The following is a 27369-nucleotide window of genomic DNA, read 5'->3' on the forward strand; positions in this document are numbered from 1 at the left end:
ACATGTAAAGAATATGTCCTCATACATCTTTTCTGCAGTCACACCAAACAGCCCCTCTTGGCAGGCAAGGTCGCACAAGGAGATTGTGCTGATTAATTTGATATATGACACTTGTATCTCTATGTGCGGCTGAGTCTCTGAATCTGTGTACAAAGTGCTGCAATGAAGCAGCAGCGGCTTTTTTCCAATACACGTTCTGTTCCGTATACAGACTCAGTCACACAAAATAGGTGTCATATCACATTAATCAGCACAGTCTCCTAGCGCTTCCTAATTGCATTGTGTTGTGTCTAAAGGCCCGAACACACTGGCCGATATATCGGCCGTTCTCTTGAACGGCCGATATATCGCGGGTCTGTCGGCCAGTGTGTACGGCTGATACGTCTGTGAACTCCGTCGTTCACAGACGTATCGCGTCGGCCCCGCAGCACAGCCGACGGACAATATATCTACCGATATATTGGCGCGTCGCTGTGTGTGTACAGTGGTTGGCCGACCGCCTGTACACATGCTGCGGCGGCCGGCGGTGATTGACAACTGAACTGGGCGGGCGTGTGTACATGGCCGCCCAGTTCATGACGTCAGTCCACGACGGATCGGGCAGTGTGTATGCTCAACACAATGCCCGATCCATCCATAGATATATCTGCAGATCAATTGATCGGCAGATATATCTATCAGTGTGTACCCACCATAAGATGCATTTTCGTTATTAATAAAAAAAAATTAAAAAAAGACACTCGACGTTAGAAGCTCACTCATGTCAGACAGCTTGCACTGCCTAGTGTATTGTGGCTAGATGTATGAGGACACGGTTCCGGTATGAATGGTCGACAGTCATTAGGTCGACCACTATTGGTCGACATGGACAAATGGTCGACATATTAAAATGGTCGACACATAAAAAGGTTTTTTGACTTTTTTGGGTGTCGTTTTTTGTGTAAAGTGACGGGGAACCCCAATTAGTGCACCGCATTCGCTCGCCATGCTTCGGGCAAGGTGCCTCGCTGCGCTCGGCACAGATGTTTTCATTCGTAGTCCACGTGGATCGTAAAGTATGGAGAAGTTCCACAAAACAAAAAAAATAAAAATTTACTTACCGATAATTCTATTTCTCGGAGTCCGTAGTGGATGCTGGGGTTCCTGAAAGGACCATGGGGAATAGCGGCTCCGCAGGAGACAGGGCACAAAAAGTAAAGCTTTATGATCAGGTGGTGTGTACTGGCTCCTCCCCCTATGACCCTCCTCCAAGCCTCAGTTAGGATACTGTGCCCGGACGAGCGTACACAATAAGGAAGGATTTATGAATCCCGGGTAAGACTCATACCAGCCACACCAATCACACCGTACAACCTGTGATCTAAACCCAGTTAACAGTATGATAACAGAGGAGCCTCTGAAAGATGGCTCCCTACAACAATAACCCGTTTTAGGTAACAATAACTATGTACAATTATTGCAGATAATCCGCACTTGGGATGGGCGCCCAGCATCCACTACGGACTCCGAGAAAATAAGAATTTACTTACCGATAATTCTATTTCTCATAGTCCGTAGTGGATGCTGGGACTCAGTCAGGACCATGGGGATAGCGGGCTCCGCAGGAGACAGGGCACATCTAAATAAAGCTTTTAGGATCACATGGTGCGTACTGGCTCCTCCCCCTATGACCCTCCTCCAAGCCTCAGTTAGGTACTGTGCCCGGACGAGCGTACACAATAAGGAAGGATCTTGAATCCCGGGTAAGACTCATACCAGCCACACCAATCACATCGTACAACTTGTGATCTGAACCCAGTTAACAGTATGATAACAAAAAACGAAGTAGCCTCTGAAAAGATGGCTCACAACAATAGTAATAACCCGATCTTTGTAACAATAACTATGTACAAGTATTGCAGACAATCCGCACTTGGGATGGGCGCCCAGCATCCACTACGGACTATGAGAAATAGAATTATCGGTAAGTAAATTCTTATTTTCTCTAACGTCCTAGTGGATGCTGGGACTCCGTCAGGACCATGGGGATTATACCAAAGCTCCCAAACGGGCGAGAGAGTGCGGATGACTCTGCAGCACCGAATGAGAGAACTCCAGGTCCTCCTTAGCCAGAGTATCAAATTTGTAAAATTTTACAAACGTGTTCTCCCCTGACCACGTAGCTGCTCGGCAAAGTTGTAATGCCGAGACCCCTCGGGCAGCCGCCCAAGATGAGCCCACTTTCCTTGTGGAGTGGGCCTTTACAGATTTAGGCTGTGGCAGGCCTGCCACAGAATGTGCAAGTTGGATTGTGCTACAGATCCAACGTGCAATCGTCTGTTTAGACGCAGGAGCACCCATCTTGTTGGGTGCATACAATATAAACAACGAGTCAGATTTTCTGACTCCAGCTGTCCTTGAAATATATATTTTTAATGCTCTGACAACGTCCAGTAACTTGGAGTCCTCCAAGTCGCTAGTAGCCGCAGGCACCACAATAGGTAGGTTCAAGTGAAAAGCCGAAACCACCTTAGGGAGAAAATGAGGACGTGTCCGCAGTTCTGCCCTGTCCGAATGGAAAATCAGATATGGGCTTTTGTATGATAAAGCCGCCAACTCTGAAACTCTCCTGGCTGAAGCCAGGGCCAATAGCATGGTTACCTTCCATGTAAGGTATTTTAAATCTACCGATTTTAGAGGCTCAAACCAATGAGATTTGAGAAAATTCAAAACTACGTTCAAATCCCACGGTGCCACTGGAGGCACTATTGGGGGTTGTATACTGTATGTAGTACACCTTTGACAAAAGTTTGTACTTCAGGCACTGATGCCAATTCCTTCTGGAAGAAGATTGATAAGGCCGAAATTTGAACTTTAATGGACCCCAATTTTAGGCCCATAGACAATCCTGCTTGCAGGAAATGTAAGAATCGACCCAATTGAAATTCTTCCGTTGGAGCCTTCTTGGCCTCACACCACGCAACATATTTTCGCCAAATGCGGTGATAATGTTGTACAGTCACTTCCTTTCTAGCCTTAATCAAGGTAGGAATAACTTCCTCTGGAATGCCCTTTTCTTTTAGAATCCGGCGTTCAACCGCCATGCCGTCAAACGCAGACGCGGTAAGTCTTGGAACATACAAGGTCCCTGCTGAAGCAGATCCCTTCTTAGAGGTTGAGGCCATGGATCCTCCGTGAGCATCTCTTGAAGTTCCGGATACCAAGTTCTTCTTGGCCAGTCCGGAGCCACCAGTATTGTTCTTACTCCTCTTTTCCGTATAATTCTCAGTACCTTTGGTATGAGAGGCAGAGGAGGGAACACATACACTGACTGGTACACCCACGGTGTTACCAGAGCGTCCACAGCTATTGCCTGAGGGTCTCTTGACCTGGCGCAATATCTGTCCAATTTTTTGTTTAGGCGAGACGCCATCATGTCCACCTTTGGTCTTTCCCAACGGTTCACAATCATGTGGAAGACTTCTGGATGAAGTCCCCACTCTCCCGGGTGAAGGTCGTGTCTGCTGAGGAAGTCTGCTTCCCAGTTGTCCACTCCCGGGATGAACACTGCTGACAGTGCTATGACATGATTCTCCGCCCAGCGCAGAATCCTTGCAGCTTCTGTCATTGCTCTTCTGCTTCTCGTGCCGCCTTGTCGGTTTACGTGGGCGACTGCCGTGATGTTGTCCGACTGGATCAACACCGGCTGACCCTGAAGCAGCGATTTTGCCAGGCTTAGAGCATTGTAGATCGCTCTTAGCTCCAGTATATTTATGTGAAGGGACGTCTCCAGGTTTGACCACACGCCCTGGAAGTTTCTTCCCTGTGTGACTGCTCCCCAGCCTCGTAGGCTGGCATCCGTAGTCACCAGGACCCAGTCCTGTATGCCGAATCTGCGGCCCTCTAACAGATGGGCACTCTGCAACCACCACAGGAGAGACAACCTTGTTCTTGGTGACAGTGTTATCCGCTGATGCATGTGCAGATGCGATCCGGACCATTTGTCCAGCAGATCCCACTGAAATGTCCGTGCATGGAATCTGCCGAATGGAATCGCTTCGTAAGAAGCCACCATCTTTCCCAGGACTCTTGTGCATTGATGTACTGACACAGTTCCTGGTTTTAGGAGGTTCCTGACAAGTTCGGATAACTCCCTTGCTTTCTCCTCCGGGAGAAACACCTTTTTCTGAACCGTGTCCAGAATCATTCCCAGGAACAGCAGACGAGTTGTCGGGGTCAATTGAGATTTTGGAAGATTCAGAATCCACCCGTGTTGCTGAAGCACTACCTGGGTTAGTGCTACACCGACTTCCAGCTGTTCTCTGGACTTTGCCCTTATCAGGAGATCGTCCAAGTAAGGGATAATTAATACGCCTTTTCTTCGTAGAAGAACCATCATTTCGGTCATTACCTTGGTAAAGACCCGAGGGGCCGTGGACAAACCAAACGGCAGCGTTTGAAACTGATAATGACAGTCTTGTATCACGAACCTGAGATACCCTTGGTGTGAGGGGTAAATTGGGACATGCAGATAAGCATCCTTTATGTCCAGGGACACCATGAAGTCCCCTTCTTCCAGATTCGCTATCACTGCTCTGAGTGACTCCATCTTGAACTTGAATTTCTGTATGTACAGGTTCAAGGATTTCAGGTTTAGAATAGGTCTTACCGAACCGTCCGGCTTCGGTACCACAAATAGTGTGGATATAATACCCCTTTCCCTGTTGTAGGAGGGGTACCTTGACTATCACCTGCTGAGAATACAGCTTGTGAATGGCTTCCAAAACCGACGTCCTTTCTGAGGGAGACGTTGGTAAAGCAGACTTTAGGAACCGGCGAGGGGGAGACCTTTCGAACTCCAACATGTAACCCTGAGATATTATCTGCAGGATCCACGGGTCCACTTGTGAGCGAGCCCACTGATTGCTGAAAATCTTGAGTCGACCCCCCACCGCTCCTGAGTCCGCTTGTAAAGCCCCAGCGTCATGCTGATGGCTTTGTAGAACCCGGGGCGGGCTTCTGGTCCTGGGCAGGGGCTGCTTGCTGCCCTCTCTTACCCTTTCCTCTGCCTCGCGGCAGATAAGACTGTCCTTTTGGTCGCTTGTTTTTATAGGAGCGAAAGGACTGCGGCTGAAAAGACGGTGTCTTTTTCTGTTGGGAGGGGGTCTGAGGTAAAAAAGTGGATTTGCCGGCAGTTGCCGTGGCCACCAGGTCCGAAAGACCGACCCCAAATAATTCCTCTCCTTTATATGGCAATACTTCCATATGCCTTTTGGAATCCGCATCACCTGACCACTGTCGCGTCCATAAACTTCTTCTGGCAGATATGGACATCGCGCTTACTCTTGATGCTAGAGTACAAATATCCCTCTGAGCATCTCGCATATAAAGAAAAGCATCCTTTAATTGCTCTAGAGTCAATAAAATACTGTCCCTATCCAGGGTATCAATATTTTCAGTCAGAGAATCCAACCACACTACCCCAGCACTGCACATCCAGGCTGAGGCTACTGCCGGTCGCAGTATAACACCAGTATGTGTGTATATACTCTTCAGTGTAGTTTCCAGCCTCCTATCTGCTGGATCCTTGAGGGCGGCCGTATCAGGAGACGGCAACGCCACTTGCTTTGATAAACGTGTGAGCGCCTTATCCACCCTAGGGGGTGTTTCCCAGCGCGCCCTAACCTCTGGTGGGAAAGGGTATAATGCCAATAACTTCTTGGAAATTAGCAGTTTTCTATCTGGGTTAACCCACGCTTCGTCACACACGTCATTCAATTCCTCTGATTCTGGAAAAGCTACAGGTAGTTTTTTCACCCCCCACATAATACCCCTTTTTGAGGTACCAGCAGTATCAGAGATCTGCAAAGCCTCCTTCATTGCCGTGATCATATAACGTGTGGCCCTATTGGAAAATACGTTTGTTTCTTCACCGTCGACACTAGATTCATCTGTGTCGGTACCCGTGTCGACTGACTGAGGTAAGGGACGTTTTACAGCCCCTGACGGTGTCTGAGACGCCTGAGCCGGTACTAACTGGTTTTCCGGCCGTCTCATTTCGTCAACTGACTTTTGTAATGTGCTAACATTATCACGTAATTCCATAACTAAAGCCATCCATTCCGGTGTCGACTCCCTAGGGGGTGACATCACCATTACCGGCAATTGCTCTGCCTCCACACCAACATCGTCCTCATACATGTCGACACACACGTACCGACACACAGCAGCCACACAGGGAATGCTCTAATCGAAGACAGGACCCTCTTAGCCCTTTGGGGAGACAGAGGGAGAGTTTGCCAGCACACACCAAAAGCGCTATAAATGTATATAAACAACCCTAGAAGGTGTTGTTTTTGATATAAGCGCTTTTAATATATCAATATCGCCAAATTATGCCCCCCTTCTCTTTGTTACCCTGTTTCTGTAGTGCAGTGCAGGGGAGAGTCCTGGGAGCCTTCCTCACCAGCGGAGCTGAGCAGGAAAATGGCGCTGAGTGCTGAGGAGAATAAGCTCCGCCCCTTTTTCGGCGGGCTTTTCTCCCGGGTTTTAAGAAAACTGGCCTGGGTTAAATACATACATATAGCCTTAATGGCTATATGTGATGTATTTATTTTGCCACTAAAATAAGAATTTACTTACCGATAATTCTATTTCTCGGAGTCCGTAGTGGATGCTGGGGTTCCTGAAAGGACCATGGGGAATAGCGGCTCCGCAGGAGACAGGGCACAAAAGTAAAGCTTTCCGATCAGGTGGTGTGCACTGGCTCCTCCCCCTATGACCCTCCTCCAAGCCAGTTAGGTACTGTGCCCGGACGAGCGTACACAATAAGGGAGGAATTTTGAATCCCGGGTAAGACTCATACCAGCCACACCAATCACACCGTACAACTTGTGATCTAAACCCAGTTAACAGTATGATAACAGCGGAGCCTCTGAAAAGATGGCTCACAACAATAATAACCCGATTTTTGTAACTATGTACAAGTATTGCAGATAATCCGCACTTGGGATGGGCGCCCAGCATCCACTACGGACTCCGAGAAATAGAATTATCGGTAAGTAAATTCTTATTTTCTCTATCGTCCTAGTGGATGCTGGGGTTCCTGAAAGGACCATGGGGATTATACCAAAGCTCCCAAACGGGCGGGAGAGTGCGGATGACTCTGCAGCACCGAATGAGAGAACTCCAGGTCCTCCTTAGCCAGGGTATCAAATTTGTAGAATTTAGCAAACGTGTTTGCCCCTGACCAAGTAGCTGCTCGGCAAGGTTGTAAAGCCGAGACCCCTCGGGCAGCCGCCCAAGATGAGCCCACCTTCCTTGTGGAATGGGCATTTACATATTTTGGCTGTGGCAGGCCTGCCACAGAATGTGCAAGCTGAATTGTATTACACATCCAACTAGCAATAGTCTGCTTAGAAGCAAGAGCACCCAGTTTGTTGGGTGCATACAGGATAACAGCAAGTCAGTTTTCCTGACTCCAGCCGTCCTGGAACATATTTTCAGGGCCCTGACAACATCTAGCAACTTGGAGTCCTCCAAATCCCTAGTAGGTGCAAGGCACCACAATAAGCTGGTTCAGGTGAAACACTGACACCACCTTAGGGAGAGAACTGGGGACGAGTCCGCAGCTCTGCCCTGTCCGAATGGACAAACAGATATGGGCTTTTTTGAGAAAAAACCACCAATTTGACACTCGCCTGGTCCAGGCCAGGGCCAAGAGCATGGTCACTTTTCATGTGAGATGCTTCAAATCCACAGATTTGACTGGTTTTAAACCAATGTGATTTGAGGAATCCCAGAACTACGTTGAGATCCCACAGTGCCACTGGAGGCACAAAAGGGGGTTTGTATATGCAATACTCCCTTGACAAACTTCTGGACTTCAGGAACTGAAGCCAATTCTTTCTGGAAGAAAATCGACAGGGCCGAAATTTGAACCTTAATGGACCCCAATTTGAGGCCCATAGACACTCCTGTTTGCAGGAAATGCAGGAAACGACAGAGTTGAAATTTCTTTGTGGGGCCTTCCTGGCCTCACACCACGCAACATATTTTCGCCACATGTGGTGATAATGTTGTGCGGTCACCTCCTTTCTGGCTTTGACCAGGGTAGGAATGACCTCTTCCGGAATGCCTTTTTCCCTTAGGATCCGGCTTTCCACCGCCATGCCGACAAACGCAGCTGCGGTAAGTCTTGGAACAGACATGGTACTTGCTGAAGCAAGTCCCTTCTTAGCGGCAGAGGCCATAAGACCTCTGTAAGCATCTCTTGAAGTTCCGGGTACCAAGTCCTTCTTGGCCAATCCGGAGCCATGAGTATAGTTCTTACTCCTCTACGTCTTATAATTCTCAGCACCTTAGGTATGAGAAGCAGAGGAGGGAACACATACACCGACTGGTACACCCACGGTGTTACCAGAACGTCCACAGCTATTGCCTGAGGGTCTCTTGACCTGGCGCAATACCTGTCCCGTTTTTTGTTCAGACGGGACGCCATCATGTCCACCTTTGGTATTTCCCAACGGTTTACAATCATGTGGAAAAAACTTCCCGATGAAGTTTCCACTCTCCCGGGTGGAGGTCGTGCCTGCTGAGGAAGTCTGCTTCCCAGTTTCCATTCCCGGGATGAAACACTGCTGACAGTGCTATCACATGATTTTCCGCCCAGCGAAAAGTCCTTGCAGTTTTTGCCATTGCCCTCCTGCTTCTTGTGTCGCCCTGTCTGTTTACGTGGGCGACTGCCGTGATGTTTTTCCCACTGGATCAATACCGGCTGACCTTGAAGCAGAGGTCTTGCTAAGCTTAGAGCATTATAAATTTACCCTTAGCTCCAGTATATTTATGTGGAGAAAAGTCTCCAGACTTGATCACACTCCCTGGAAATTTTTTCCTTGTGTGACTGCTCCCCAGCCTCTCGGGCTGGGCTCCGTGGTCACCAGCATCCAATCCTGAATGCCGAATCTGCGGCCCTCTAGAAGATGAGCACTCTATAACCACCACAGGAGAGACACCCTTGTCCTTGGATATAGGGTTATCCGCTGATGCATCTGGAGATGCGATCCGGACCATTTGTCCAGCAGATCCCACTGAAAAGTTCTTGCGTGAAATCTGCCGAATGGAATTGCTTCGTAGGAAGCCACCATTTTTACCAGGACCCTTGTGCAATGATGCACTGTTTTTAGGAGGTTCCTGACTAGCTCGGATAACTCCCTGGCTTTCTCTTCCGGGAGAAACACCTTTTTCTGGACCGTGTCCAGAATCATCCCTAGGCACAGCAGACGTGTCGTCGGGATCAGCTGCGATTTTGGAATATTTAGAATCCACCCGTGCTGTTGTAGCAGTATCCGAGATAGTGCTACTCCGACCTCCAACTGTTCCCTGGACTATGCCCTTATCAGGAGATCGTCCAAGTAAGGGATAATTAAGACGCCTTTTCTTCGAAGAAGAATCATCATTTCGGCCATTACCTTGGTAAAGACCCGGGGTGCCGTGGACAATCCAAACGGCAGCGTCTGAAACTGATAGTGACAGTTCTGCACCACGAACCTGAGGTACCCTTAGTGAGAAGGGCAAATTTGGGACATAGAGGTAAGCATCCCTGATGTCCCGGGACACTATATAGTCCCCTTCTTCCTGGTTCGTTATCACTGCTCTGAGTGACTCCATCTTGATTTGAACCTTTGTAAGTGTTCAAAAAAATTTTTTAGAATAAGTCTCACCTAGCCTTCTGGCTTCAGTACCACAATATAGTGTGGAATAATACCCCTTTTCTTGTAGTAGGAGGGGTAATTTAATTATCACCTGCTGGGAATACAGCTTGTGAATTTTTTCCCATACTGCCTCCTTGTCGGAGGGAGACCTTGGTAAAACAGACTTCAGGAGCCTGCGAAGGGGAAACGTCTCGACATTCCAATCTGTACCCCTGGGATACTACTTGTAGGATCCAGGGGTCCTGTACGGTCTCAGCGCCATGCTGAGAACTTGTCAGAAGCGGTGGAACGCTTCTGTTCCTGGGAATGGGCTGCCTGCTGCAGTCTTCTTCCCTTTCCTCTATCCCTGGGCAGATATGATCTTATAGGGACGAAAGGACTGAGGCTGAAAAGACGGTGTCTTTTTCTGCAGAGATGTGACTTAGGGTAAAAACGGCGGATTTTCCAGCAGTTGCCGTGGCCACCAGGACCGATGGACCGACCCCAAATAACTCCTCTTCCTTTATACGGCAATACACCTTTGTGCCGTTTGGAATCTGCATCACCTGACCACTGTCGTGTCCATAACATCTTCTGGCAGATATGGACATCGCATTTACTCTTGATGCCAGAGTGCAAATATCCCTCTGTGCATCTCGCATATATAGTAATGCATCCTTTAAATGCTCTATAGTCAATAAAATACTGTCCCTGTCAAGGGTATCAATATTTTTAGTCAGGGAATCCGACCAAGCCACCCCAGCTCTGCACATCCAGGCTGAGGCGATCGCTGGTCGCAGTATAACACCAGTATGTGTGTATATACTTTTTATGATATTTTCCAGCCTCCTGTCAGCTGGTCCTTGAGGACGGCCCTATCTATAGACGGTACCGCCACTTGTTTTGATAAGCGTGTGAGCGCCTTATCCACCCTAAGGGGTGTTTCCCAACGCGCCCTAACTTCTGGCGGGAAAGGGTATACCGCCCATAATTTTCTATCGGGGGGAACCCACGCATCATCACACACTTTATTTAATTTATCTGATTCAGGAAAAACTATGGTAGTTTTTTCACATCCCACATAATACCCTCTTTTGTGGTACTTGTAGTATCAGAAATATGTAACACCTCCTTCATTGCCTTTAACGTGTGGCCCTAATAAGGAATACGTTTGTTTATTCACCGTCGACACTGGATTCAGTGTCCCTGTCTGTGTCTGTATCGACCGACTAAAGTAAACGGGCGTTTTAAAACCCCTGACGGTGTTTTTGAGACGTCTGGACCGGTACTAATTGTTTGTCGGCCGTCTCATGTCGTCAACCGACCTTGCAGCGTGTTGACATTATCACGTAATTCCCTAAATAAGCCATCCATTCCGGTGTCGACTCCCTAGAGAGTGACATCACCATTACAGGCAATTGCTCCGCCTCCTCACCAACATCGTCCTCATACATGTCGACACACACGTACCGACACACAGCACACACACAGGGAATGCTCTGACAGAGGACAGGACCCACTAGCCCTTTGGAGAGACAGAGGGAGAGTTTACCAGCACACACCAAAAACGCTATAATTATATAGGGACAACCTTATATAAGTGTTTTCCCTTATAGCATCTTTTTTATATATTTCTAACGCCAAATTAGTGCCCCCCCTCTCTGTTTTAACCCTGTTTCTGTAGTGCAGTGCAGGGGAGAGCCTGGGAGCCTTCCCTCCAGCCTGTGAGGGAAAATGGCGCTGTGTGCTGAGGAGATAGGCCCCGCCCCTTTTTCTGCGGCCTCGTCTCCCGCTCTTAACGGATTCTGGCAGGGGTTAAATATCTCCATATAGCCTCCGGAGGCTATATGTGAGGTATTTTTAGCCAAAATAGGTATTCATTTGCCTCCCAGGGCGCCCCCCTCCCAGCGCCCTGCACCCTCAGTGACTGCCGTGTGAAGTGTGCTGAGAGGAAAATGGCGCACAGCTGCAGTGCTGTGCGCTACCTTTAGAAGACTGAGGAGTCTTCTGCCGCCGATTCTGGACCTCTTCTTACTTCAGCATCTGCAAGGGGGCCGGCGGCAAGGCTCCGGTGACCATCCAGGCTGTACCTGTGATCGTCCCTCTGGAGCTGATGTCCAGTAGCCAAGAAGCCAATCCATCCTGCACGCAGGTGAGTTCACTTCTTCTCCCCTAAGTCCCTCGTTGCAGTGATCCTGTTGCCAGCAGGACTCACTGTAAAATAAAAAACCTAAGCTAAACTTTTCTAAGCAGCTCTTTAGGAGAGCCACCTAGATTGCACCCTTCTCGGCCGGGCACAAAAATCTAACTGGCTTGGAGGAGGGTCATAGGGGGAGGAGCCAGTGCACGCCACCTGATCGGAAAGCTTTACTTTTGTGCCCTGTCTCCTGCGGAGCCGCTATTCCCCATGGTCCTTTCAGGAACCCCAGCATCCACTAGGACGATAGAGAAAGGTATTTAATATTGCTGCCCAGGGCGCCCCCAGCAGCGCCCTGCACCCTCCGTGACTGAATCAGTGAGACGTGTAGCAACAATGGCGCACAGCTGCAGTGCTGTGCGCTACCTTCATGAAGACTGAGGAGTCTTCTGCCGCCTGCTTTCCGGACCTCCGTCTTCAGCGTCTGTAAGGGGGATCGGCGGCGCGGCTCCGGGACGAACCCCAGGAGGACCTGTGTTCCGACTCCCTCTGGAGCTAAGTGTCCAGTAGCCTAAGACTCCAATCCATCCTGCACGCAGGTGAGTTGGAAATCTCTCCCCTAAGTCCCTCGATGCAGTGATCCTGTTGCCAGCAGGATTCACTGAGATTTAAACCTAAAAAAACTTTTTCTAAGCAGCTCTTTAGGAGAGCCACCTAGATTGCACCCTTCTCGGACGGGCACAAAAACCTAACTGGGGCTTGGAGGAGGGTCATAGGGGGAGGAGCCAGTACGCACCATGTGATCCTAAAAGCTTTATTTAGATGTGCCCTGTCTCCTGCGGAGCCCGCTATCCCCATGGTCCTGACGGAGTCCCAGCATCCACTAGGACGTTAGAGAAATAGAATTATCGGTAAGTAAATTCTTATTTTCTCTATCGTCCTAGTGGATGCTGGGGTTCCTGAAAGGACCATGGGGATTATACCAAAGCTCCCAAACGGGCGGGAGAGTGCGGATGACTCTGCAGCACCGAATGAGAGAACTCCAGGTCCTCCTTAGCCAGGGTATCAAATTTGTAGAATTTTACAAACGTGTTCTCCCCCGACCACGTAGCCGCTCGGCAGAGTTGTAATGCCGAGACCCCTCGGGCAGCCGCCCAAGAAGAACCCACCTTCCTTGTGGAGTGGGCATTTACCGATTTTGGCTGTGGCAGGCCTGCCACAGAATGTGCAAGCTGAATCGTACTACAAATCCAGCGCGCAATAGTCTGCTTAGACGCAGGAGCGCCCAACTTGTTGGGAGCATATAGTATAAACAGTGAGTCAGATTTCCTGACTCCAGCTGTCCTTGAAATGTATATTTTTAAAGCTCTGACAACGTCCAACAACTTGGAGTCCTCCAAGTCGCTTGTAGCCGCAGGCACTACAATAGGCTGGTTCAGATGAAATGCTGACACCACCTTAGGGAGAAAATGCGGACGACTCCGCAGTTCTGCCCTGTCCGAATGGAAAATCAGATATGGGCTTTTGTAAGATAAAGCTGCCAGTTCTGACACTCTCCTGGCCGAAGCCAGGGCTAGTAGCATGGTCACTTTCCATGTGAGATATTTCTTCTGGAAGAAAATCGACAGGGCCGAAATTTGAACCTTAATAGATCCCAATTTGAGACCCATAGACAATCCTGATTGCAGGAAATGTAGGAATCGACCCAGTTGAAATTCCTCCGTCGGAGCACTCCGATCCTCGCACCACGCAACATATTTTCGCCAAATGCGGTGATAATGTTGCGCGGTTACTTCCTTCCTTGCTTTAATCAAGGTAGGAATGACTTCTTCCGGAATGCCTTTTCCCTTTAGGATCCGGCGTTCAACCGCCATGCCGTCAAACGCAGCCGCGGTAAGTCTTGAAACAGACAGGGACCCTGCTGAAGCAGGTCCCTTCTCAGAGGTAGAGGCCACGGATCCTCCGTGATCATCTCTTGAAGTTCCGGGTACCAAGTCCTTCTTGGCCAATCCGGAGCCACTAGTATCGTTCTTACGCCTCTTTGCCGTATAATTCTCAATACTTTTGGTATGAGAGGCAGAGGAGGAAACACATACACCGACTGGTACACCCAAGGCGTTACCAGCGCGTCCACAGCTATTGCCTGCGGATCTCTTGACCTGGCGCAATACCTGTCCAGTTTTTTGTTGAGGCGAGACGCCATCATGTCCACCATTGGTCTTTCCCAACGGGTTACAAGCATGTGGAAAACTTCTGGATGAAGTCCCCACTCTCCCGGGTGAAGGTCGTGTCTGCTGAGGAAGTCTGCTTCCCAGTTGTCCACTCCCGGGATGAACACTGCTGACAGTGCTATCACATGATTCTCCGCCCAGCGAAGAATCCTTGCAGCTTCTGCCATTGCACTCCTGCTTCTTGTGCCGCCCCGTCTGTTTACATGGGCGACTGCCGTGATGTTGTCCGACTGGATCAACACCGGTTTTCCTTGAAGCAGAGGTTCTGCCTGGCTTAGAGCATTGTAGATTGCTCTTAGTTCCAGAATGTTTATGTGAAGAGACGTTTCCATGCTCGACCACACGCCCTGGAAGTTTCTTCCTTGTGTGACTGCTCCCCAGTCTCTCAGGCTGGCGTCCGTGGTCACCAGGATCCAATCCTGTATGCCGAATCTGCGGCCCTCCAATAGATGAGCACTCTGCAACCACCACAGAAGAGATACCCTTGTCCTTGGAGACAGGGTTATCAGCTGGTGCATCTGAAGATGCGACCCTGACCATTTGTCCAGCAGATCCCTCTGGAAAACTCTTGCGTGGAATCTGCCGAATGGAATTGCTTCGTAAGAAGCCACCATTTTTCCCAGGACTCTTGTGCATTGATGTACAGACACCTTTCCTGGTTTTAGGAGGTTCCTGACAAGTTCGGATAACTCCTTGGCTTTTTCCTCCGGGAGAAAAACCTTTTTCTGAACCGTGTCCAGAATCATCCCTAAGAACAGCAGACGTGTTGTCGGAATTAACTGGGATTTTGGAATATTCAGAATCCACCCGTGCTGCTTTAGCACTTCTTGAGACAGTGCTAGTCCCATCTCTAGCTGTTCTCTGGACCTTGCCCTTATTAGGAGATCGTCCAAGTATGGGATAATTAATACGCCTTTTCTTCGAAGAAGAATCATCATCTCGGCCATTACCTTGGTAAAGACCCGAGGTGCCGTGGACAATCCAAACGGCAGCGTCTGAAACTGATAGTGACAGTTCTGTACGACGAACCTGAGGTACCCCTGGTGTGAGGGGTAAATTGGAACGTGGAGATACGCATCCTTGATGTCCAAGGATACCATAAAGTCCCCTTCTTCCAGGTTCGCTATCACCGCTCTGAGTGACTCCATCTTGAACTTGAACTTTTTTATGTACAGGTTCAAGGATTTCAGATTTAGAATAGGTCTTACCGAGCCATCCGGCTTCGGTACCACAAATAGAGTGGAATAATACCCCTTTCCTTGTTGTAAAAGGGGTACCTTGACTATCACCTGCTGAGAGTACAGCTTGTGAATGGCTTCCAAGACCGTCACCCTGTCGGAGGGGGACGTTGGTAAAGCAGACTTCAGGAAACGGCGAGGTGGAGACGTCTCTAGTTCCAACCTGTAACCCTGAGATATTATCTGCAGGATCCAGGGATCCACCTGCGAGTGAGCCCACTGCGCGCTGAAATTCTTGAGACGACCCCCCACCGCCCCCGAGTCCGCTTGAGAAGCCCCAGCGTCATGCTGAGGCTTTTGTAGAAGCGGGGGAGGGCTTCTGTTCCTGGGAAGGAGCTGCCTGTTGCAGTCTCTTCCCCTTTCCTCTGCCTCGTGGCAGATATGAATATCCCTTTGCTCTCTTGTTTTTAAAGGAACAAAAGGGCTGCGGCTGAAAAGTCGGTGTCTTTTTCTGTTGGGGAGTGACTTGAGGTAAAAAGGTGGATTTCCCGGCTGTAGCCGTGGCCACCAAATCCGATAGACCAACACCAAATAACTCCTCCCCTTTATACGGCAAAACTTCCATATGCCGTTTTGAGTCCGCATCACCTGACCACTGTCGCGTCCATAAACTTCTTCTGGCCGAAATGGACATAGCACTTACCCGTGATGCCAGTGTGCAAATATCCCTCGCATGCATCACGCATATAAAGAAACGCATCCTTTATTTGCTCTAAAGACAGTAAAACATTGTCCCTATCCAGGGTATCAATATTTTCAATCAGGGACTCTGACCAAGCTACCCCAGCACTGCACATCCAGGCTGTCGCTATAGCTGGTCGTAGTATAACACCTGTATGTGTGTATATACTTTTTTGGATATTTTCCATCCTCCTATCTGCTGGATCTTTAAGTGCGGCCGTCTCAGGAGAGGGTAACGCCACTTGTTTTGATAAGCGTGTGAGCGCCTTGTCCACCCTAGGAGGTGTTTCCCAGCGCGCCCTAACCTCTGGCGGGAAAGGGTATAAAGCCAATAACTTCTTTGAAATTAGCAGTTTTTTATCGGGGGCAACCCACGCTTCATCACACACCTCATTTAATTCATCTGATTCAGGAAAAACTATAGGTAGTTTTTTCACACCCCACATAATACCCTGTTTTGTGGTACCTGTAGTATCAGCAATATGTAACGCCTCCTTCATTGCCAAAATCATATAACGTGTGGCCCTACTGGAAAATACGGTTGATTCGTCACCGTCGCCACTGGAATCAGTGCCTGTGTCTGGGTCCGTGTCGACCGACTGAGGTAACGGGCGTTTTACAGCCCCTGACGGTGTTTGAGGCGCCTGGACAGGTGCTGATTGATTGTCCGGCCGTCTCATGTCGTCAAACGACTGCTTTAGCGTGTTGACACTATCCCGTAATTCCATAAATAAAGCCATCCATTCTGGTGTCGACTCCCTAGGGGGTGACATCCCCATATTTGGCAATTGCTCCGCCTCCACACCAATATCGTCCTCATACATGTCGACACACACGTACCGACACACAGCAGACACACAGGGAATGCTCTTAAAGAAGACAGGACCCCACTAGCCCTTTGGGGAGACAGAGGGAGAGTTTGCCAGCACACACCAAAAGCGCTATATATGACAGGGATAGCCTAATAATAAGTGCTCCCTATATAGCTGCTTTAAAATATATAATTTTGCCACAATTTTGCCCCCCCTCTCTTGTTTTACCCTGTTTCTGTAGTGCAGTGCAGTGCAGGGGAGAGCCTGGGAGCCTTCCTGACCAGCGGAGCTGTGTGAGGAAAATGGCGCTGTGTGCTGAGGAGATAGGCCCCGCCCCTTTTTCGGCGGGCTCGTCTCCCGCTCTTTAACGGATTCTGGCAGGGGTTAAATATCTCCATATAGCCCCCGGAGGCTATATGTGAGGTATTTTATGCCAAAAAATAGGTTTACATTGCTTCCCAGGGCGCCCCCCCCCAGCGCCCTGCACCCTCAGTGACTGCCGTGTGAAGTGTGCTGAGAGCAATGGCGCACAGCTGCAGTGCTGTGCGCTACCTTAAGAAGACTGAGGAGTCTTCTGCCGCCGATTCTGGACCTTCTTCTCTTTTCAGCATCTGCAAGGGGGCCGGCGGCGAGGCTCCGGTGACCATCCAGGCTGTACCTGTGATCGTCCCTCTGGAGCTAATGTCCAGTAGCCAAAGAAGCCAATCCATCCTGCACGCAGGTGAGTTCACTTCTTCTCCCCTAAGTCCCTCGTTGCAGTGATCCTGTTGCCAGCAGGACTCACTGTAAAATAAAAAACCTAAGCTAAACTTTTCTAAGCAGCTCTTTAGGAGAGCCACCTAGATTGCACCCTTCTCGGACGGGCACAAAAACCTAACTGAGGCTTGGAGGAGGGTCATAGGGGGAGGAGCCAGTACACACCACCTGATCATAAAGCTTTACTTTTTGTGCCCTGTCTCCTGCGGAGCCGCTATTCCCCATGGTCCTTTCAGGAACCCCAGCATCCACTAGGACGATAGAGAAATTGTGAAAAACTCATGTCAACCTTTTCATGTGTCGACCAATAGTGGTCAACCTAATGACTGTCGACCATCCAAATGGATACCCGAGGACACATCTGTGATCAAAGCCTAACTAATTGTACGACTGTACTGTAACATTTGTGCCATTAATTGTCAATACAATGTCTAGTCTCAGGGGAATAAAATAATAATTTTCATAAACAAAGTGCATTTTACAAGCTTGCCAAGTAGTGGAGCACACCATATTGGAATTATACGACACACAAAGAGGCAGGGGATCCCGCTTCCATACGACAAACAGAGAGGCGGGGATGCCCTGCTTCCAGACGACAAATAGTGGTGGGGGTGCCCGGCTTCCAGACGACACACATAAGGGGGAAGGACACTCTTCCACATGACACACACATAAGGGGGAAGGACACACAGTAGGGGAGGAGGGAAGACGTCCATATGACGCACAATGGGGGCGGGCACACAACCATACAACACACATAAGGAGGACGAGCACACTTAATTGCGACGCCTATAAGGGGGATGGAGGGCACGCATCCATATGCCACGCATAAGGGGTAGGGCGGGCACTCTTCCATATGCCACGCATAAGGGGTGGGGGCGGGCACACTTCCATATGCCACGCATAAGGGGTGGGGGCGGGCACACTTCCATATGCCACGCATAAGGGGTGGGGGCGGGCACACTTCCATATGCCACGCATAAGGGGGTGGGGGTGGTCACACTTCCTTATGACACACATAAGGGGGTGGGGGTGGTCACACTTCCTTATGACACACATAAGGAAGGGGGGGGGGGGGGTTGTGGTCACACTTCCATCTGACACACATGAGGGGGGGTCACTCTTCCATCTGACACACGAGGGAGGGGGGGATCACACTTCCATCTGACACACATGAGGGGGGGGCGATCACACTTCCATCTGACACACATGAGGGGGGCGATCACACTTCCATCTGACACACATGAGGGGGGGTCACACTTCCATCTGACACACATGAGGGGGGCGATCACACTTCCATCTGACACACATGAGGGGGGGGGGGTCACACTTCCATCTGACACACATGAGGGGGGGGGGGTCACACTTCCATCTGACACACATGAGGGGGGGGGGGGTCACACTTCCATCTGACACACATGAGGGGGGGGGGGGTCACACTTCCATCTGACACACATGAGGAGGGGGGGGTCACACTTCCATCTGACACACATGAGGAGGGGGGGGTCACACTTCCATCTGACACACATGAGGGGGGGGGGTCACACTTCCATCTGACACACATGAGGGGGGGGGGTCACACTTCCATCTGACACACATAAGGGGGGGGGGGGGTCACACTTCCATCTGACACACATGAGGGGGGGGGGGATCACACTTCCATCTGACACACATGAGGGGGGGGTCACACTTCCATCTGACACACATGAGGGGGGGTCACACTTCCATCTGACACACATAAGGGGTGGGGGCGGGCACACTTCCATATGCCACGCATAAGGGGTGGGGGCGGGCACACTTCCATATGCCACGCATAAGGGGTGGGGGCGGGCACACTTCCATATGCCACGCATAAGGGGGTGGGGGTGGTCACACTTCCTTATGACACACATAAGGGGGTGGGGGTGGTCACACTTCCTTATGACACACATAAGGAAGGGGGGGGGGGGTTGTGGTCACACTTCCATCTGACACACATGAGGGGGGGTCACTCTTCCATCTGACACACGAGGGAGGGGGGGATCACACTTCCATCTGACACACATGAGGGGGGGGCGATCACACTTCCATCTGACACACATGAGGGGGGCGATCACACTTCCATCTGACACACATGAGGGGGGGGTCACACTTCCATCTGACACACATGAGGGGGGCGATCACACTTCCATCTGACACACATGAGGGGGGGGGGGGTCACACTTCCATCTGACACACATGAGGGGGGGGGGGGTCACACTTCCATCTGACACACATGAGGGGGGGGGGGGGTCACACTTCCATCTGACACACATGAGGGGGGGGGGGGTCACACTTCCATCTGACACACATGAGGAGGGGGGGGTCACACTTCCATCTGACACACATGAGGAGGGGGGGGTCACACTTCCATCTGACACACATGAGGGGGGGGGGTCACACTTCCATCTGACACACATGAGGGGGGGGGGGTCACACTTCCATCTGACACACATAAGGGGGGGGGGGGGTCACACTTCCATCTGACACACATGAGGGGGGGGGGGGATCACACTTCCATCTGACACACATGAGGGGGGGGTCACACTTCCATCTGACACACATGAGGGGGGGTCACACTTCCATCTGACACACATGAGGGGGGGGGGGTGTCACACTTCCATCGGACACACATGAGGGGGGGGATCACACTTCCATCTGACACACATGAGGGGGGGGGGGTCACACTTCCATCTGACACACATGAGGGGGGGGTCACACTTCCATCTGACACACACGAGGGAGGGGGGGGTGTCACACTTCCATCGGACACACATGAGGGGGGGGGGGTCACACTTCCATCGGACACACATGAGGGGGGGGGGATCACACTTCCATCGGACACACATGAGGGGGGGGGGGGATCACACTTCCATCGGACACACATGAGGGGGGGGGGGAGGGGGATCACACTTCCATCGGACACACATGAGGGGGGGGGGATCACACTTCCATCGGACACACATGAGGGGGGGGGGTCAAACTTCCATTTGACACACATGAGGGGGGTCACACGTCCATCTGACACACATGAGGGGGGGGGGGGTCACACTTCCATCTGACACACATGAGGGGGGGGGGGGGGGGGTCACCCTTCCGTCTGACACACATGAGGGGGGGGGTCACACTTCCGTCTGACACACATGAGGGGGGGGGGTCACACTTCCGTCTGACACACATGAGGGGGGGGGGGGGTCACACTTCCGTCTGACACACATGAGGGGGGGGGGGGTCACACTTCCGTCTGACACACATGAGGGGGGGGGGGTCACACTTCCGTCTGACACACATGGGGGGGGGACACACACTTCCATCTGATACACATGAGGGGGGGGGGGTCACACTTCCATCTGATACACATGAGGGGGGGGGGGTCACACTTCCATCTGACACACACGAGGGGGGGGGGGGGGGGGAGTCACACTTCCATCTGACACACACGAGGGGGGAGTCACACTTCCATCTAACACACATGAGGGGTGGGTGGGCACACTTCCATATGATACACACATAAGGGGTGGGTGGGCACACTTCCATATGATACACACATAAGGGGTGGGTGGGCACACTTCCATATGATACACACATAAGGAGTGGGTGGGCACACTTCCATATGATACACACATAAGGGGTGGGTGGGCACACTTCCATATGATACACACATAAGGGGTGGGTGGGCACACTTCCATATGACACACACATAAGGGGTGGGTGGGTACACTTCCATATGACACACACATAAGGGGTGGGTGGGTACACTTCCATATGACACACACATAAGCACACTTCCATATGACACACACATAAGGGGTGGGTGGGCACACTTCCATATGACACACACATAAGGGGTGGGTGGGCACACTTCCATATGACACACACATAAGGGGTGGGTGGGCACACTTCCATATGACACACATCATACCCTCCAACATGACCCGCCCCACTAGGTACAAAATGCTCTGTTTCTGGACTTCCCTCATAATTTATTATTGCCATCACCTGTGAAGAAACATCATTTAACTAGTTCAACACAGGTGATGAAAATCATAAATTAAGAGGGAAGTCCAGAAACAGAGCATTTTGTACCTAGTGGGACGGGTCATGTTGGAGGGTCTGCACACATAAGGGAGGGACACTTCCATATGACACACGGAGGACCTTTCCGTATGACAGGACACGCATCCAGTGTTCCCCAGGAACATCCCCCACACAGGACGACCGACCCTATGCGCTGTGTAGGCCGCAGACCCCTGTAACAGTGACACCTAACCCTGATGAGTAAAGGGTCACCCCGAGCGCCGTGTCCAGGCCTGTCCGTCCCTATCCCCGGGCGCCAGCCTCTACCTGCCTGCGTATCCTCACTGTCTCTCAGGATCCATATCAGGGCCTCCGGCCGTCCCTCCGAGTGCGGCCGAGCTGCGGCCACTTCCGGCGTCTCCCCGCTTCTCCAACACCAGGCTTCCGTCACTCCGGTACGGTTGTTCTCCAAACGGCTCTCTCACGGATTTCCGGCCCACACAGACTCACGGGCCGCTCACGCAACACACATCCACACTGACCGCCCACAATAACAAACGGTACACACACCGCGCATGTGCGGCCCGACCCCGCCCACAGACTGGCACCCTAGTCGGGCGCAGAGCGCATGCGTCCACAGCCAGCAGCGCATGCGCAGTCTAACTCCGCCCACATACTGGCACCCTGGTCGGGAAAAGCACGCATGCGTCAGCACAATGCCGCGCGTGCGCAGTCCGACACCGCCCACATATTAGCAAGAGGGCCGGGTGCATGACGCATGCGCAGGAGAGCGTCTATGGCACTGTGGCCGCTGTTTAATGGGTAGCATCTAGTTACCCTTCGTGAAGAGGTCCTTTCCCATAATCCCAACCAATACTAATGTGATAATAGTGCAGATGCAGCGTACCTACCATAAATGCTATACCCCCCCAACATGACCCTCTCCAGGAGGGACACAATGCTCTGCTTCTGGACTTTTCTCTTAATGTATGATTGCTGGCACCTGTGTTGAACAGGTTAATGGATAGGAAAGACGTTTCTGCACAGGTGACGGCAATCATAAATTAAGAGAAAAGTCCAGGAGCAGAGCATTGTGTCCCTCCTGGAGAGGGTCATGTTGGGAGGTATGTATTGTACTGTATGTTGTGTGGTGCACATCAGGTACACATGCAATTAAGGGGTACATTTACTAAGCAGTGATAAGAGCGGAGGAGTGAGCCAGTGGAGAAGATGCCCATGGCAACCAATCAGCACTGAAGTAACATCTATAATTTGCATACTATAAAATGATACAGAGCTGCTGATTGGTTGATGGGGAAATTTCTCCACTGGCTCACTTTTCCACTCTTATCACTGCTTAGTAAATGTTCCCCATAGTTCTTAATGAAATTGTTCTATTTAATCCCCATGACACACAAAAAAAGTACACTGACATGATGAACAAGTATAAATAGGTGACAGAGGACATGAGTAATTTCATCCTGCGCAAACTGGAAGTGGGTGCTACAAACTTCTTCTACAGTGTATGTCATACACACGCATATACACAGAAACTCACATTTACAGACCCTCCAACACATACCTCCCAACTTTACAGTTCCCTAAAGAGGGATCCTGAAAAGGAGGTGTGGCCTAAGAAATGGGGGAGTGGCTTCGCGGAGGACCCGCGGTCGCGAGCCACGTCCCCATTTTCGTCACTGAGGGGGCATACCCAGCGCTCTGAGCCGCTGGCATGCCCCCTATCCCTCTGACTCCAGTGAATAGACGCTCAGCGTCTATTCACCGCTGCTCTGCTAAGCAGGGCAGCGAGACACAGAGGCTACCAACTGCCCCCCCCCCCCACCGCGTGACACTGCGGCCCGCGGGTGGGACAGTCCCCAAAAAACGGGACTGTCCCGCATAAATCGGGACAGTTGGGAGGTGTGCCAACATCATACCTCCCAACTGTCCCGGTTTTCGCGGGACAGTCCCGTTTTTTTGGGTCTGTCCCGCTGTCCCTCCCGCGGGCCGCAGTGGGGGGGGGGGGGGGGGGGGGGGGCAGTTAGGAGGCTCCTGATCACTCACTGCTTTGCTCAGTTGAGAGCAGAGCAGCGTTGAATAGACGCTGTGCGCACGCGCACAGCTACTATTCCAGTGAGTTAGAGGGAGAGGGGGCATGCCAGCAGCTCACAGAGCGTTGGCCATGCCCCCTCAGTGACGAAAACGGGGGCCTGGCTGGCGATCGCAGGCCCTCCCACGAAGCCACGCCCCCTTGTACACAGGCCACGCCCCCTTTTCGGTCACGGGCGCACTACGCGCGCCAAGATGTCCCTCCTTCCTCTACTTCAGTGTTTCCCAACCGCGGTACTCAAGGCACACTAACAGTCCTGGTTTTTGTGATATCCAGGCTTGAACACAGGTGACTTAATTAGTACCTCAGTTATTTTGATTTAACCATCTGTGCTGAAGCCTGGATATCACTAAAACCTGCACTGTTGGTGTGCCTTGAGGACCGTGGTTGGGAATGCCTGCTCTACTTCAATGTTGGGAGGTATACAACATGATCCGCCCCACTTAGGTACAAAATGCTCTGTTTCTGGACTTCCCTCTTAATTTATGATTTCCATCACCTGTGTTGAACTAGTTACCGTATATACTCGAGTATAAGCCGACTTTTTCAGCACTTTTTTTTGTGCTGAAAAAGCCTCTTCGGCTTATACTCGAGTCAGTATTTAGGAGGCACACGGAGGGCACAACGCGCGGCTCTCCTGTGTCCCTCCTGCGTCTCTGGCGGCAGCGGTGCGTGTGTGTTAAAGGAAGTGCACGAACCGGCACTTTTCTTTAACACACACACGCTGCTGCCACCGGAGACGCAGGAGGGACACAGGAGAGCCGCGCGCTGTGCCCTCCGTGTCCCTCCTTCAGAAGACAACGCTGGAGCGATGGAGGGTAAGTACGGTAACTGGCACTGTGGGGCATATCTGGCAGCATGAGGGCATATCTGGCACATCTGGCACTGTGGGCATATCTGGCAGCATGAGGGCATATCTGGCACATCTGGCACTGTGGGGCATATCTGGCAGCATGGGGGCATATCTGGCACTGTGGGGCATATCTGGCAGCATGAGGGCATATCTGGCACATCTGGCACTGTGGGGCATATCTGGAATAATGAGGGCATATCTGGCATTGTGGGGCATATCTGGCAGCATGAGGGCATATCTGGCACTGTGGGGCATATCTTGCAGCATGAGGGCATATCTGGCACTGTGGGGGCATATCTGGCACTATGAGCATACCTCCCAACTTTCTGTTGTTGTGGCGCGGGACACTCGCGCGGCAAAGCCACGCGCGCTCCCGAAAAGGGGTGTGGCCTATGGAAAAGGGAGCGTGGCTTCGCGGGAGGACCCGCGCTCGTGAGCCACGCCCCCGTTTTCGTCACTGAGGGTGCAGCTGGCATGCTCCCTCTCCCTCTGACTCCACTGAATAGACGCTGTGCGCATGCGCACAGCGTCTATTCACCGCTGCTCTGCTAAGCAGAGCAGCGATTGACAGAGCCTCCCAACTGACCCCCCCCCCCCCACCGCGGGACACTGTGGCCCGCGGGTGGGACAGCGGGACAGTCCCCAAAAACGGGACTGTCCCGCGAAAATCGGGACAGTTGGGAGGTATGCTATGAGGGCTGTGTACGGCTAGAGCTGCATTTCCCACCCTAGGCTTATACTCGAGTCAATAAGTTTTCCCAGGTTTTTGTGGTAAAATTAGGTGCCTCGGCTTATATTCGGGTCGCCTTATACTCGAGTATATACGGTAAATGATAAGAAAGCTGTTTCTTCACAGGTGATGGCAATAATAAATTAAGAGGGTAGTCCAGACACAGAGCATTTTGTACCTAGTGGGGCGGGTCATGTTGGAGGGTATGCATTTACTAACCATTGGTATTGCAGGGGTTTACAGACTGGTGGGATCTGCTGCCGATTGACGTCTGGTTCTAATGGCAAAAATACAGCATCTACTAATAGTTGTTGTTTTTTTACTTCTGAACAGAACCCACCTCTCAATGGTTTATGAACCCTAATCCAGACACAATTTGCAAGGTTGTTGTTTTTTTTCAAATGCAAAAATTTGAAAGAACAAAAAAAACAGTGGTGGTCATTCCGAGTTGTTCGCTCGCAAGCTGCTTTTAGCAGCATTGCACACGCTAAGCCGCCGCCTACTGGGAGTGAATCTTAGCTTAGCAAAATTGCGAATGAAAGATTCTCAAAATTGCGAATAGAAATTTCTAAGCAGTTTCTGAGTAGCTCCAGACTTACTCAGCCATTGCGATGAGTTCAGTCAGTTTCGTTCCTGGTTTGACGTCACAAACACACCCAGCGTTCGCCCAGACACTCCTCCGTTTCTCCAGCCACTCCCGCGTTTTTCCCAGAAACGGTAGCGTTTTTTCACACACTCCCATAAAATGGCCAGTTTCCGCCCAGAAACACCCACTTCCTGTCAATCACACAACGATCACCAGAACGAAGAAAAAACCTCGTAATGCCGTGAGTAAAATACCAAACTTCTTAGCAAATTTACTTGGCGCAGTCGCAGTGCGAACATTGCGCATGCGCAGTTTGCAGAAAATCGCTGCGATGCGATGAAAAAGAACAAGCAAACAACTCGGAATGAGGGCCAGTGTGTAGTCTCCCCAAGATTATTAAGCAGCTGTAAAAATTGGGGGAGCAAAATTAGAGTGCAGTTCCACTTTTTCCAGTAGCCAGCACTAGGTGACATTATAAAAAAGGGGGACACATCCCCATTCCCACACCATGGTGCCAACCAGCCCTAGTGCATACACCACTGGGGCTGGTGGAGTCTGCACAAAAAAATTCACATGTAAAATAAAGCAGTGGCGGATCTAGACGTAACTTTTAGGGGGGGGGGGGGGGTCGGTTTAAGAATTATGACTCCTCCCTCCTAATCATAGCTCCTCCCACTTAGAAATGCCCCTCCTGTTCGCTTCAAAAATTTCCTATTGTTGCCATTACTAATAAAATGTTGCCAGTTAGTGGAGAGAACCCTGCGCACTGGTGATACAGACTGGCGAATCGCCATTCCTGCATGCATCTGCACATTTGTAGATCACACATGCACAATCATGCAGCCCAGATTTGGGCTACCACTCCACTTTCAGAGAGAAAAAAGTGAAATACATTTATTTTAGCAGGAAAAAAATGGTTTATTTAAATACTAATTTCTTTTAATAGATCCTGTGATGGGATAGGAGAACAATGGTACACATTACTGCACACGGTATGAACCGAAATTCACATTATAGCATACTGTGTGAGCCGAAATTCACATTATAGCACACGGTATGAGCCGAAATCCACATTATAGCACACAGAATGAGCCGAAATTCACATTATAGCACAAAGAATGAGCTGAAATTCACATTATAGTACATGCTATGAGCCGAAAATTCACATTATAGCACACAGTATGAGCCGAAATTCACATTATAGCACACAGAATGAGCTGAAAATAGGATTTTAATTACCTACCGGTAAATCCTTTTCTCGTAGTCCATAGAGGATGCTGGGGTCCACATTAGTACTATGGGGTATAGACAAGTCCACTAGGAGCCACTGGCACTTTAAGAGTTTGAGAGTGTGGGCTGGCTTCTCCCTCTATGCCCCTCCTACCAGACTCAGTCTAGAAACTGTGCCCGAGGAGACGGACAACTTTGAGAGAAGGATTTTACACAGATAGTGGTGAAATTCATACCAGCTCACACATACAAGGCAAACCAAGCTAACTAGCTTGAAACATCAGCAACGGCTGAACACT

The 27369-nt window shown here is 50.6% G+C and overlaps 1 protein-coding gene across 2 annotated transcripts in view; it reads right to left on the reverse strand.

Moving 5' to 3' along the window:
* The window catches only part of RNF145 (ring finger protein 145), a 134744-nt gene extending 112570 nt beyond the window's left edge, over positions 1-22174 (reverse strand). The window contains exon 1 of one of the 2 annotated variants that reach the window (XM_063928406.1): positions 21893-22174. The gene's annotated coding sequence lies outside the window, so the exon portion shown is untranslated. Of the gene's footprint in view, positions 1-21888 lie in introns of both variants that reach the window. The other variant, XM_063928405.1, reaches the window with a different exon arrangement.
* Between the last annotated feature and the right edge of the window lie 5195 nt (positions 22175-27369).

Source organism: Pseudophryne corroboree, chromosome 6, assembly GCF_028390025.1.
Source record: "Pseudophryne corroboree isolate aPseCor3 chromosome 6, aPseCor3.hap2, whole genome shotgun sequence".
Taxonomy (NCBI): Eukaryota; Metazoa; Chordata; class Amphibia; order Anura; family Myobatrachidae; genus Pseudophryne; species Pseudophryne corroboree.